This window comes from Salvelinus sp. IW2-2015, linkage group LG10 (genome assembly GCF_002910315.2).
Source record: "Salvelinus sp. IW2-2015 linkage group LG10, ASM291031v2, whole genome shotgun sequence".
NCBI classification, from domain to species: Eukaryota; Metazoa; Chordata; class Actinopteri; order Salmoniformes; family Salmonidae; genus Salvelinus; species Salvelinus sp. IW2-2015.
Genome location: NC_036850.1, coordinates 12,709,657 through 12,723,919, shown reverse-complemented (window position 1 = coordinate 12,723,919; position 14,263 = coordinate 12,709,657). Strand labels below are relative to the sequence as shown.

Below are 14,263 nucleotides of genomic sequence, written 5' to 3'. Positions count from 1 at the left end.
GCCCGCTGATGGCTCTGAGGCCCTTGCCATAACCCATGCCTTGTGTAGAGACTTTGTAAATTACCTGAATTGAGAGCTTCGTTTGAAAGTACTCTTTCTATTTGTAAATAAGGATTTTGGAGGGGATTTCTTTTACCATTTTTGGGATTTACCTTTTGCATTTTCAATGACCCCATCATTCAGAGAGTTTCTGCATTTCATGAAACTAATGACAGAAAAGCCCACACATGGTTGCATGCTGCACCCATGGAATGTACATGAGAGCAACATACGTGTATACCATGTGCAGCCTTTTCTTTCATTATCATCAACCACATTTGGCCCAGCAACAGTGGGGATCCACTTACACACTCTCATGTCATGGACCTGCCTTCAATGAAATATACGTTTATACAGTCATGCAGACAATTTTATACTAACTGGTTGAGCCAGTTCTAATGTGTTGCCTCATGATGTCAGTACCTCATGTATATTTTCTACATAAGACATATTTTGACTAATTTCAGACCCAGTTCTAGGTCAAATAGAATGTACAGTACCAGTCAAAAGTTTGGACACACCTACTCATTCAAGGGTTTTTCTTAATTTTTACTATTTTCTACATTGTAAAATAATAGTGAAGATATCAAAATTATGAAATAACACATATGGAATCATGTAGTAACCAAAAAAGTGTTAAACAAATCAAAATATATTCAAAATATAAGTAGCCACGTTTGCCTTGATGACAGCTTTGCACACTCTTGGCATTCTCTCAACCAGTTTCATGAGGTAGTCACCTGGAATGCATTTCAATTAATAGGTGTGCCTTGTTTAAAGTTCATTTGTGGAATTTCTTTCCTTCTTAATGCATTTGAGCCAATCAGTTGTGTTTTGACAAGGTAAGGGTGGTATACAGAAGATAGCCCTATTATGGCAAGAACAGCTCAAAAGGCAAAGAGAAACGACAGTCCATCATTACTTTAAGASATGAAGGTCAGTCAATACGGAAAATTTCAAAAGTTTCTTCAAGTGCAGTCGCAAAAACCATCAAGTGCTATGATGAAACTGGCTCTCACGAGGACCGCCACATGAAAGGAAGACCCAGAGTTACCTCTGCTGCAGAGGATAAGTTCATTAGAGTTACCAGCCTCAGAAATTGCAGCCCAAATAAATGCTTCACAGAGTTCAAGTAACAGACACATCTCAACATCAACTGTTCAGAGGAGACTGACTGCTGGAAATCTGTCCTTTGGTCTGAATGTCCTTTGTCCTTTGGTCCAAATTTGAGATGTTTGGTTCCAACCGCCATTTCTTTGTGAGATGCAGAGTGAGTGAACGGATTATCTCCGCATGTGTGGTTCCCACCGTAAGGCATGGAGGAAGAGGTGTGATGGTGTGGGGGTGCTTTGCTTGTGACACTGTCTGTGATTTATTTAGAATTCAAGGCACAATTAACCAGCATGGCTATCACAGCATTCTGCAGCGATACACCATCCCATATGGTTTGCGCTTAGTGGGACTATAATTTGTTTTTCAACAGGACAATGACCCAACACACCTCCAGGCTGTGTAAGGGATATTTGACCAAGAAGGAGAGTGATGGAGTGCTGCATCAGATGACCCTGCCTCCACAATCACCCGACCTCAACCCAATTGAGATGTTGGGATGAGTTAGACTGCAGAGTGAAGGAAAAGCAGCCAACAAGTGCTTAGCATATGTGGGAACTCCTTATTAAAGACTGTTGGAAAAGCATTCCAGGGTAAGCTGGTTGAGAGAATGACAAGAGTGTGCAAAGCTGTCATCAAGGCAAAGGGTGGCTACTTGAAGAATCTAAAATATATTTGGATTTGTTTAACACTTTTTGGTTACTACATGCACATTTGTGGCCTGCTGGAGGTCATTTTGCAGGGCTCTGGCAGTGCTCCCCCTTGCACAAAGCGAGTAGCGCGTCCTGCTGCTGGGTTGTTGCCCTCCTACGGCCTCCTCCACGTCTCCTGATGTACTGGCCTGTCTCCTGGTAGCGCCTCCATGCTCTGGACACTACGCTGACAGACACAGCAAACCTTCTTGCCACAGCTCGCATTGATGTGCCATCCTGGATGAGCTGCACTACCTGAGCCACTGTGGGTTGTAAACTCCGTCTCATGCTACCACTAGAGTGAGAGCACCGCCAGCATTCAAAAGTGACCAAAACTTCAGCCAGAAGCATAGAACTGAGAAGTGTCTGTGGTCACCACCTGCAGAATCACTCCTTTATTGGGTGTCTTGCTAATTGCCTATAATTTCCACCTTTTGTCTATTCCATTTGCACAACAGCATGTGAAATTTATTGTCAATCAGTGTGTTGCTTCCTAAGTGGACAGTTTGATTTCACAGAAGTGTGATTGACTTGGAGTTACATTGTTGTTTAAGTGTTCCCTTTATTTTTTTGAGCAGTGTACTAAAGGACTGGTCTTTACCCTGGCTGGAGAGTGTACCTCTCTGACTGGCCTTCTCATTCTGTTGTGAGGCCCATCCCAACACTCCCAGACCACTGACTTCCAGGCCTAAACCCAGGCCCAGCTAAACTACATACAGTAGTTGACATTATTCAGAGAAAAAAGGATATCTCTCATACTAAGCAGAATATGTACATGTAGCACTGTGAAAAGGAGGCATGTTATGTGTCGTCTCATGTGTAATACTGGATATTAGGTTAACCAGGGACAAATTAAAATGTAACAACTGGTCTGTTTGTACAATGCATGTTGATTAAAAAATTATTTATTTAATGAAAAAAGCTCACCTTTGTACAGTACTGTAACACATGCAGAATACAATATTATGACTTTTGCTTGACTATCAAAACAGAAGTTATGTCATAATAATATATGATGAAATATAATAGATATGAAATTGTTTTGGCTGCAGATGTATTAAACAACGCTATTATCCATCACTGTCAAGTAGCAACGTTCCATTACACTAATAAGTGGTATCAATCTCTCTTGCCAGTAAATAATGTATTTACATTTTTGCTTTCTCAATTAAATAGTATTTTATTTCACCTTTATTTAACCAGGTAGGCTAGTTGAGAACAAGTTCTCATTTACAACTGCGACCTGGCCAAGATAAAGCAAAGCAATTCGACACATACAAACAACAGAAGTTACACATGGAATAAACAAACATACAGTCAATAATACAGAAGAAAAAGTCTATATACAGTGTGTGCAAATGAGTAGGATAAGGGAGGTAAGGCAATAAATAGGCCATGTGGCGAAGTAATTACAATATAGCAATGAAAACACTGGAATGGTAAATGTGCAGAAGATGAATGTGCAAGTAGAGATACTGGGTGAAAAGGAGCAAGATAAAAAAATACAGTATGGGGATAGGTAGTTGGATGGGCTATTTACAGATCTATGTACAGGTGCAGTGATCTGTGAGCTGCTCTGACAGCTGTGCTTAAACTAGTGAGGAATATGAATCTCCAGCTTCAGTGATTTTTGCAGTTCGTTCCAGTCATTGGCAGCAGAGAACTGGAAGGAAAGGCGGCAAAGGAAGAATTGGCTTTGGGGGTGACCATGAGATATACCTGCTGGAGCGTGTGCTACGGGTGGGTGCTGCTATGGTGACCAGTGAGCTGAGATACGCCGGGGCTTTACCTAGCAGAGACTTGTAGATGACCTGAGCCAGTGGATTTGCGTCGAGTATGAAGCGAGGGCCAGCCAACGAGATGTACAGGTCGCAGTATATGGGCTTTGGTGACAAAACGGATGGCACTGTGATAGACTGCATCCAATTTGTTGAGTAAGTGTTGAGGCATTTTGTAAATGACATCGCCAAAAGTCGAGGATCAGTAGGATGGTCAGTTTTACGAAGGTATGTTTGGCAGCATGAGTGAAGATGCTTTGTTGCGAAATAGGAAGCCGATTCTAGATTTAATTTTGGATTGGAGATGCTTAATGTGAGTTTGAATGAGAGTTTACAGTCTAACCAGACACCTAGGTATTTGTAGTTGTCCACATATTCTAAGTCAGAACCGTCCAGAGTAGTGATGCTGGACGGGCAGGCAGGTGCGGGCAGCGATCGGTTGAAGAGCTTGCATTTAAGAGCAGTTGGAGGCCACGGAAGGAGAGTTGTAATGGCATTGAAGCTCGTCTGGAGGTTAGTTAACACAGTGTACAAAGAAGGGCCAGAGGTATACAGAATGGTGTCGTCTGCGTAGAGGTGGATCAGAGAATCACCAGCAGCAAGAGTGACATCATTGATGTATACAGAGAAGAGAGTCGGCCCGAGAATTGAACCCTGTGGCACCCCCATAGAGACTGCCAGAGGTCCAGACAACAGGGCCTCCGATTTGACATACTGAACTCTATCAGAGAAGTAGTTGGTGAACCAGGCGAGGCAATCATTTGAGAAACGAAGGCTGTCGAGTCTGCCGATAAGAATGTGGTGATTGACAGAGTCGAAAGCCTTGGCCAGGTCGATGAATACGGCTGCACATTAATGTCTCTTATCGATGGCGATTATGATATCGTTTTAGGACCTTGAGCGTGGCTGAGGTGCACCCATGACCTGAAACCAGATTGCATAGCGGAGAAGGTACGGTGGGATTCGAAATGGTCGGTAATCTGTTTGTTAACTTGGCTTTCGAAGACCTTAGAAAGGCAGGGTAGGATAGATATAGGTCTGTAGCAGTTTGGTTCTAGAGTGTCTGCCCCTTTGAAGAGGGGGATGAGCGTGACAGCTTTCCAATCTTTGGGAATCTCAGATGATACGAAAGAAAGAGAGGTTGAACAGGCTAGTAATAGGGGTTGCAACAATTTCGGCAGATCATTTTTATAAAGAGAGGGTCCAGATTGTCTAGCCCGGCTGATTTGTAGGGGTCCAGATTTTGCAGCTCTTTCAGAACATCAGCTATCTGGATTTGGGTGAAGGAGAGATGGGGGAGGCTTGGGCGAGTTGCTGTGGGGGGTGCAGGGCTGTTGACCGGGGTAGGGAGCCAAGTGGAAAGCATGGCCAGCCGTAGAAAAATGCTTATTGAAATTCTCAATTATAGTGGATTTATCGGTGGTGACAGTGTTTCCTAGCCTCAGTGCAGTGGGCAGCTGGGAAGAGGTGCTCTTATTCGCCATGGACTTTACAGTGTCCCAGAACTTTTTTGAGTTTGTGCTACAGCAAATTTCTGCTTGAAAAAGCTAGCCTTAGCTTTCCTAACTGCCTGTGTATGTATATTGGTTCCTAACTTCCCTGGAAAGTTGCATATCACGGGGGCTATTCGATGCTAATGCAGAACGCCACAGGATGTTTTTGTGCTGGTCATGGGCAGTCAGGTCTGGAGRGAACTAAGGGCTATATCTGTTCCTGGTTCTACATTTTTTGAGTGGGGCATGCTTATTTAAGATGGTGAGTAAGGCACTTTTAAAGAATAACCAGGCATCCTCTACTGACGGGATGAGGTCAATATCCTTCCAGGATACCCGGGCCAGGTCGATTAGAAAGGCCTGCTCGCTGAAGTGTTTTAGGGAGCGTTTGACAGTGATGAGGGGTGGTCGTTTGACCGCAGACCCATTACGGATGCAGGCAATGAGGCAGTGATCGCTGAGATCTTGGTTGAAAACAGCAGAGATGTATTTGGAAGGCAAGTTGGTTTGGATGATATCTATGAGGGTGCCCGTGTTAACGAATTTGGGGTTGTACCTGGTGGGTTCATTGATAATTTGTGTGAGATTGAGGGCATCAAGCTTAGATTATAGGATGGCCGGGGTGTTAAGTATGTCCCAGTTTAGGTCACCTAGCAGCACAAACTCTGAAGATAGATGGGGGGCAATCAATTCACATATGGTGTCCAGGGCACAGCTGGGGACAGAGGGTGGTCTATAGCAAGCGGCAACGGTGAGAGACTTGTTTCTGGAAAGGTCGATTTTTAAAAGTAGAAGCTCGAATTGTTTTGGTACAGACCTGGATAGTAAGACAGAACTCTGCAGGCTATCTCTGCAGTAGATTGCAACACCGCCCCCTTTGGCAGTTCTATCTTGTCGGAGAATGTTATAGTTAGGGATGGAAATTTCAGGGTTTTTGGTGGTCTTCCTAAGCCAGGATTCAGACAAGGCTAGGACATCCGGGTTGGCAGAGTGTGTTAAAACAGTGAATTAAACAAACTTAAGGAGGAGGCTTCTAATGTTAACATGCATGAAACCAAGGCTTTTACGGTTACAGAAGTCAACAAATGAGAGCACCTGGGGAATAGGAGTGGAGCTCCTATTCATCACCAGAGGAACAGAGGAGGAGTAGGATAAGGGTACAGCTAAAGGCTATAAGAACTGGTCGTCTAATACGTTTGGAACAGAGAGTAAAAGGAGCAGGTTTCTGGGCGCAATAGAATAGATTCAAGGCATAATGTACAGACAAAGGTATGGTAGGATGTGAGTACATTGGAGGTAAACCTAGGCATCGAGTAATGATGGGAGAGATATTGTCTCTAGAGACGTTTAACTTCTCTGCGCTATGGATCCCTTTTACGGGATCACTTTCCTAAACAACCCGCTAAAATTGCAGGGCGCCAAATGCATAAATATTACTAAAAATATTTATAATCATGCAATCACAAGTGAAATATACCAAAACACAGCTTAGCTTGTTGTTAATCCACCTATCGTGTCAGATTTTGAAAATATGCTTTACAGCGAAAGAAATTTAAGCTTTTGTGAGTGTATCAATCAATGCTACAACAGCTAGCCCCAAATTAGCATGGTCACGAAAGTCAGAAAAGCAATCAAATTAATTGCTTACCTTTGATAATCTTCGGATGTTTGCACTCACGAGACTCCCAGTTACACAATAAATGTTCTTTTTGTTCGATAAATATTACTTTTATAACAAAAAAAACGCCATTTGGGTTGCGCATTATGTTGAGAAAACTACAGCCTCGTTCCGGTCCTGAAAGGAAGATGAAAATTCCCAAACGTATCAGATTAAAAAATATTACTAAAAATATTTATAATCATGCAATCACAAGTGAAATATACCAAAACACAGCTTAGCTTGTTGTTAATCCACCTATCGTGTCAGATTTTGAAAATATGCTTTACAGCGAAAGAAATTTAAGCTTTTGTGAGTGTATCAATCAATGCTACAACAGCTAGCCCCAAATTAGCATGGTCACGAAAGTCAGAAAAGCAATCAAATTAATTGCTTACCTTTGATAATCTTCGGATGTTTGCACTCACGAGACTCCCAGTTACACAACAAATGTTCTTTTTGTTCGATAAATATTACTTTTATCACAAAAAAACGCCATTTGGGTTGCGCATTATGTTCAGAAAACCAAAGCCTTGTTCCGTTCGACAAATTCCAAAAAGTATCCGTAATGGTCGTAGAAACATGTCAAATGTTTTTTATAATCAATCCTCAGGTTGTTTTTAACAAACATAATCGATAATATTTCAACCGGACCATAACCTATTCATTAAGAGAGAAAAGGAAAATGGGGAGCTCCTCTCTGGCGCGCAGGAACTATTCAGAGGACACCTGACTACTTTTGAAAAATGGAGCTCATTTTTCAAAATAAAAGCCTGAAACTATGTCTAAAGCCTGGTCACAGCCTGAGGAAGCCATTGGAAAAGGAGTCTGGTTGATACCCCTTTAAATGGAAGATAGACGGTCCAGGAAACACAGATAAAAAAATAAAAAATAAAATTATCACATTGAGCAGGGCTAGAGGCTCTACAGTGAAATAAGACAGTAATCACTAACCAGGACAGTAATGGACAAGGCATATTGATATTAGGGAGAGGCATGCATAGCCGAGTGATCATAGGGGTCCAGTGAGTGGTTGGGCTGGCTGGAGACACGGCGATTCAGACAGCTATCAGGCCGGGGCTAGCAAGCTAGCAGAAGGGCCTTGGAGGGACGTCGCGACGGAGGAAAGTATGTTTTAGCCTCCTCGTGCGGTGATGTTGATAGACCAGTTGTGATGGATTAGTAGGGTTCCGAGTCGCAGAGGGGTCCAAGTCCAATTGGCAAAATAGGTATAGTGGCCCAAGAAATGTTTCTATTCAAGCCAATACACAATGGCCTTCTCAAATAATTTCATTCATGTTGAATTTTTTGTCTACTACACATCCTGAAGTATAAACACCTGATCAAGGCAACAGTAATCAGCAGAATAAGAAGCACAACAGTCAGTAAAAACACCATTACATCTACAGAGTGGGAGGAGTACCAGGGGATTCTGTAGGACTCTGTACGCAGGTGAGCTGCACCTTTGTGTCTCATGACAAACTCAATCCAGAARAGGGCAGTGTCCAGGGGCTCTATTGGCACGTCCCTGTGTAGCCTGGATAGTCTCCGCATGTTCATCCTGTAGGTTGGCTCATTCAGAACTTCCTGTAAGGCCTGGGAGAATGTGTTTCTATCTAATGTTGTTCACTTTCATTCTAGAAAGATTGTCAGGTTGGTCGAACACTAGAGGAAGGCCTACTATTGGAACACCGTGGTAGATAGCCTCGAAAATCCCATTTGTTCCTCCGTGAGCTACAAACAGCCTTGTCTTAGGGTGTCCTAAAAGATCATTCTGAGGCATCCAGTCAACTAGTAAGGTGTTGTTTCCCAGAGTAGCTGGCCTTTCTCCTTTGTACCTCCAGATTACCTTCTGAGACAGTTGGGCAAAAGCAGCAGCTATCTCATCAGCTATATCATGTGGAAGYTGYCCAATTAAAGTYCCCAAAGACATGATAATGAYGCCMTGCACCCCAGAACTCTGAACAAACTCCTCCAGTTCTTGGGGAAGAGGCTTGGCAGGTTTACATTGGAACCCTCCYATATAGATAACATTAGACATGGTGGGACGAGGGAACTCAAACACAAAGTCAACTCTCATGAGCCATAAATCAGCAGCTTGAAACAATGAGAAGTAGTCGACCTCAGGACCAAAGTAACGACTAACCAAAGCGGAATAATGAGGCCCCACTGTCTGTCTGTACAGATACTGCCTGACGATATAAACAAGGATGTTACGGACCCTCTGAAAAAAACTCATCTTGTCTGTTAACTCTGCAGCAGGAATTGGAACGTAAGATAGCGGAGAGGGAGCAATAACAAAATGACCCTCACCAGCTATAGTCCATCTAACATTGAAAACAAGGGGCACATTTAAATAGTGCGCCAGCACAACGCCTCCCCCGCTTAATGGGTCTGTCAGAACCAAGTCATACTTGGTTTCTCTAATAGACTGCATCAACTGTTTATTCTCTAACATTTGGATTACCATCTCACACACTTTGCGGTGGATTTCAAATAACCCGTCCTTCAACTCCATGTCCAAACTAAAACGAGTCCAAGCAGAGTTTCCCTCTCTCTTTATCTGTATTAGTCTTGACACAAATGAGCGAAAGAATTCCTCATCAGCTCCACCTGGAATATCAATTGTGATTGAACTGTAGTGAGGGGAGGTCTCCTTGATGTACCAGCTGTCTGATGGCCGTACTACTGACACACTGTGACCTCTTGAATGCAGCGCTTCAATAATGACCTTCATGTTGACCCAGTGGCTGCCGTCTTGAGGAAACACCAGGACTTTCCCACCATGGACAGCAGGAATTGAGAGGGTCAACAGGGTAAMAATGAAGATACCAGGGAGACACATCTTCACTAGCTGCTTCACATAAGCATGCATCAATTTTACCTGAAATATACAAAAATAAGGTCAAATAAATCTAATAAAATTATGTTTTGATATGAGAAGAATTAAAACAGGCATACCTTTTTTTTTCTTTAGGCTACAAATAAGGCCCTACACTGTCCACAATATTGATTGGCCTACTTTAAAGTTTAGAGTAATACAGTATAATCTTTCACTGTCAGAGAAATACTTTTTTTACATGAGAAAAAATAAAAACAGGCTTGATTGTGATGCTTAATTATAATTTTTTTCGCTACAAATAAGTCCCTACACTATCCACAATATTGATACTTTAAAGTTTAAACAACTTTTCATGACAAAAGATTGATTACGTAATACAGTATAATCTTTCATTCTGAGAGATAAATTATTTTCTTCTCCGATATAAATGTCTCTTGAACGTTAGGAAATTATCAAATTCTGTATATTTCGCAGARGTGAAACCTATTTCACATCCTAATGTCAGGCTACACGTTAACATTGTATTATATTTGACAGTAGCTCCGAATCAACAATCTGTCGTGAGTGTGAACAAATAACGYCACGACAGAATCCATACATGCGGACCTAATCTAATTGAAGGCTTACGTTCCGGTTTTCATCCAAAGAACAAAGAATTTGAAATGAAGCCTATTTCAGAGCCATTCTGGTTGTAAATCAATTCGTAGGTATTTGTAATAATCTCGGAAATCAGAGAGGAAGAGGGGAAATCAGTATAGACTCTAGACATCTGCGTTGGCTCCCACAATGTTCAAATGCTTCTTCTATTTTTGTTTTTCAAAACCGTAGACTTCTCAGCACATTGAATGGGTGCGTTCGAGCCGATCGCTTTTATCAAGTTGCTCACCACCTTTCAAAGCTTAACTCGGTGATGCCTTAAACGGAACCCAAAGCGGCTGCGCGCCTGGGGCCATGATGCGCCATCGTGCATAAATTTATTTTGTCCCCCCACACCAAACAAGATCACGATTATCGAGGAGATAAAATACATTTGACTTTGCTATTCTGTCTTTATTAATTGAGCTGTTCTCTTTCTGAAAAGAGAAGATGTTTGTTTAAACACAGGCAGCTTTTAGGGAAGCACTGTTGTTTGGTTATACAGTGCCTTGCAAAAGTATTCATCCCTCTGGACGTTTGTCCTATTTTGTTGCATTACAACCTGTAATTTAAATTGATTTTTATTTGGATTTAATGTAATGGACATACACAAAATTGTTTAAATTGGTGAAGTGAAATGGAAAAAATAACTTGTTTCAAACAATTAAAAAAAATTAAAAATGGAAAAGTGGTGCTTGCATATGTATTCACCCCCTTTGCTATGAAGCCCCTAAACAGGATCCGGTCACATAATTAGTTAAATAAAGTCCACCTGTGTGCAATCTAAGTGTCACATGATCTGTCACATTATCTCAGTATATATACACCTGTTCTGAAAGGCCCCAGAGTCTGCAACACCACTAAGCAAGGGCACACCAAGCAAGCGGCACCATGAAGACCAAGGAGCTCTCCAAACAGGTCAGGGACAAAGTTGTAGAGAAGTACAGATCAGGGATGGATTATAAAAAATATCTGAACGTTGAACTCCCACGATCACCATTAAATATATTTTAAAAAATGGAAAGATATGGCACCACAACAAACCTGCCAAGAGAGGGCCGCCCACCAAAACTCATGGACCAAGCAAGGAGGGCATTAAATAAGAGAGGCACAAAGGACAAAGAAACCGCTAAGGAGCTGCAAAGCTCCACAGCGGAGATTGGAGTATCTGTCCATAGGACCACTTTAGCCATACACTCCACAGAGTTGGGTCTTTATGGAAGAGTGCCAGAAAAAAAGCCATTGCTTACAGAAAAAAATAAGCAACACGTTTGGTGTTCGCCAAAAAGCTGTTGTAGACTCCCCAAACATATGGAAGAAGGAACTCTGGTCAGATGAGACTAAAATTAGGCTTTTTGACCATCAAGGAAAACGCTATTTCTGGTGCAAACCAAACACCTTTATCACCCCAAGAACCCATTCCCACAGTGAAACATGGTGGTGAAGCATCAAGCGGTGGGGATGTGTCACGTTCCTGACCTGTTTTCCGTTGTTTTTGTATTTTGTTTAGTATGGTCAGGGCGTGAGATGGGGTGGGCATTCTATGTTATGTGTTCTATGTTGGGTTCATGTTAACTAGCCTGATATGTTCTCAATCAGGGACAGGTGTTTTACTTTCCTCTGATTGAGAACCATATTTAAGGTGGCTGTTCACACTGTTTGTTTGTGGGTGATTGTTGCTGTGTTTGTGTTTTACACCACACGGTACTGTCTCGTTCATTTCGTTCTTTCCTGTTCGTGCGTTCTTCGTTTATGTAGTTCTCATGTTCAGGTCTGTTAACGTCGTTTGTTGTTTTGTAATTATCAAGTGTATTTTCGTGTCAGTGTTCGTCTTGTCAATTAAATTCTCATGAGTATTCTCCCGCTGCGCCTTGGTCCACTCTCTACCAAAAGACGACCAAGGATGTTTTATCGGCAGGGACGATCGGAATCTGTCAGAATTGAAGGAATGATGGATGGCGCTAATACAGGGAATTTCTTGAGGGAAACCTGTTTCAGTCTTCCAGAGATTTGAGACTGGGACGGAGGTTCACTTCCAGCAGGACAATGCCCTTAGCATACTGCTAAAGCAACACTCAATGGTTTTAGGGGAACATTTAAATGTCTTGGAATGGCCTAGTCAAAGCCCAGACCTCAATCCAATTGAGAATCTGTGGTATGACTTAAAGATTGTTGTACACCAGTGGACCCATCCAACTTGAAGGAGCTGAGCAGTTTTGCCTTGAAGAATTGGCAAAAATCCAGTGGCTAGATGTGCCAAGCTACAGAGCCAAACCCCAAGAGACTTGCAGCTGTAATTGCTGTTAAAGGTGGCTCTACAAAGTATTGACTTTGGGGGGGAATAGTATGTGCTCAAGTTTTCCGTTTTTTGTCTTATTTCTTGTTTGCTTCACAATAAAAAATAGTTTGCATCTACAAATGATACGAAACCCCCAAAAAATCTATTTAATTCCAGGTTGTAAGGCAACAAATAGGAAATTTTCAAGGGGGTGAAATCTTTCGCAAGCCATTGTACAAAGGACGAGTAGCCAGCAGTTGAAGCTTACAGTTTTCTCTCATCAGTAGAGCAGCTGCCTGGGTAGGAAAAGTAACTTTTGAAAGTGCCATGCTTAGATTCATAAGGATGTCTAAGATGTAATTATTATTGTCTCACCTAGGGGTCAGAACATCCACGCATTGGTGATTTTATCAATGTAATCGTACCTAATATTTTCAATGTTTAACATTGAACTGATAATACAGCCTACTAACCAGATGTCTTTAAATTGGGTTTCATTTGTAGCATAGGCCTATTATTTGGGGTGATTTATGTTCTGTTCCTCCAACTTTTATTTGATATATTTTTTTTGTCTCGGCTAGGCTGCATAACGTCTAAGACCGGCCCTGCCATTATGCAATAAGCATTGTGTAACGGCTGTCGTAGTCGTTCTCCTCTTCAGACGAGGAGGAGCATGGATCGGACCAGCGAGATAGTTAGTTGTCTATTTTAATGAAAAATCAACAAAACACTTCAAAATACAAAACCAACAAACGTGCAAACCCGAAACAGTCCTGTGTGGCCCAAACACAGTCACAGGAACAAACACCCACAAAACACAAGTGAAACCCAGGCTGCCTAAGTATGATTCTCAATCAGGGATAACGATTGACAGCTGTCTCTGATTGAGAATCATACCAGCCGAACACAAAATCCCAACATAGAAAATCAAACCTAGACCAACCCACCCAACTCACGCCCTGACCAACTAAAACAAATACAAGACAAAGAAAAACAGGTCAGGGACGTGACACATTGTTATAGAACGCTTGATATAACCTGGATACGTTGTATGTATTACTTCAAAATATAAAGCAAACAATAGATGTCATTTTAATTAACAAAGGTATGTTATACCCTCACTCAATTCGAGCCCTGGTCTTGTCAAACACACCAAGCCCTTCCCAGACATTTAATCAGTGCATGCGATAGTACTTGAGTATTTGGCTATACCGTCATCAATGGATAGGATAAATGTTTGTCAAACAGGTAGGATTACCACTTATTTATTGAGGGATGAGAAATAAGATCCAATTGTATTTAACCCTGCATCGGAGAGTTACAATGTTGCTATCACTATGCATCCTACTACCTATAGGAGGAGAAACTCGTTTCTTATTCATAATATCACACCTGTTATCAAAAATGGCACGACCCCATAATTGTTACAATTACAACAATAAAAAGTAACACTTTTATATAACGTATTTGACATATATTGTCATAGTTCTGTACAACTGTAAAACAGAGTAAGATCATTTGAGCTTTGGAAACAACTGCTTCATAAATGCATTGCGGCCTCGTTTCGCTGGAGCAGTGTAAATAAGCGTCATGTCAATGACCCACCTTAACGAATTTCGTTTAGTTACATATCGAACTTGATTGTCCAACATCAGTTTCAAACATTATATTATTTAATCTCCACCTAGAGTGCCTCTTTCCACTGCTGTGGTGCTGCATTGCAATCAGTGATTTTCTC

General features: G+C 41.7%; 1 pseudogene; it reads right to left on the bottom strand.

The window, feature by feature from the left end:
* Nucleotides 1-7,195: 7,195 nt before the first annotated feature.
* Nucleotides 7,196-9,718, bottom strand: LOC111969313 (UDP-glucuronosyltransferase 2A1 pseudogene; annotated as a pseudogene).
* Between the last annotated feature and the right edge of the window lie 4,545 nt (nucleotides 9,719-14,263).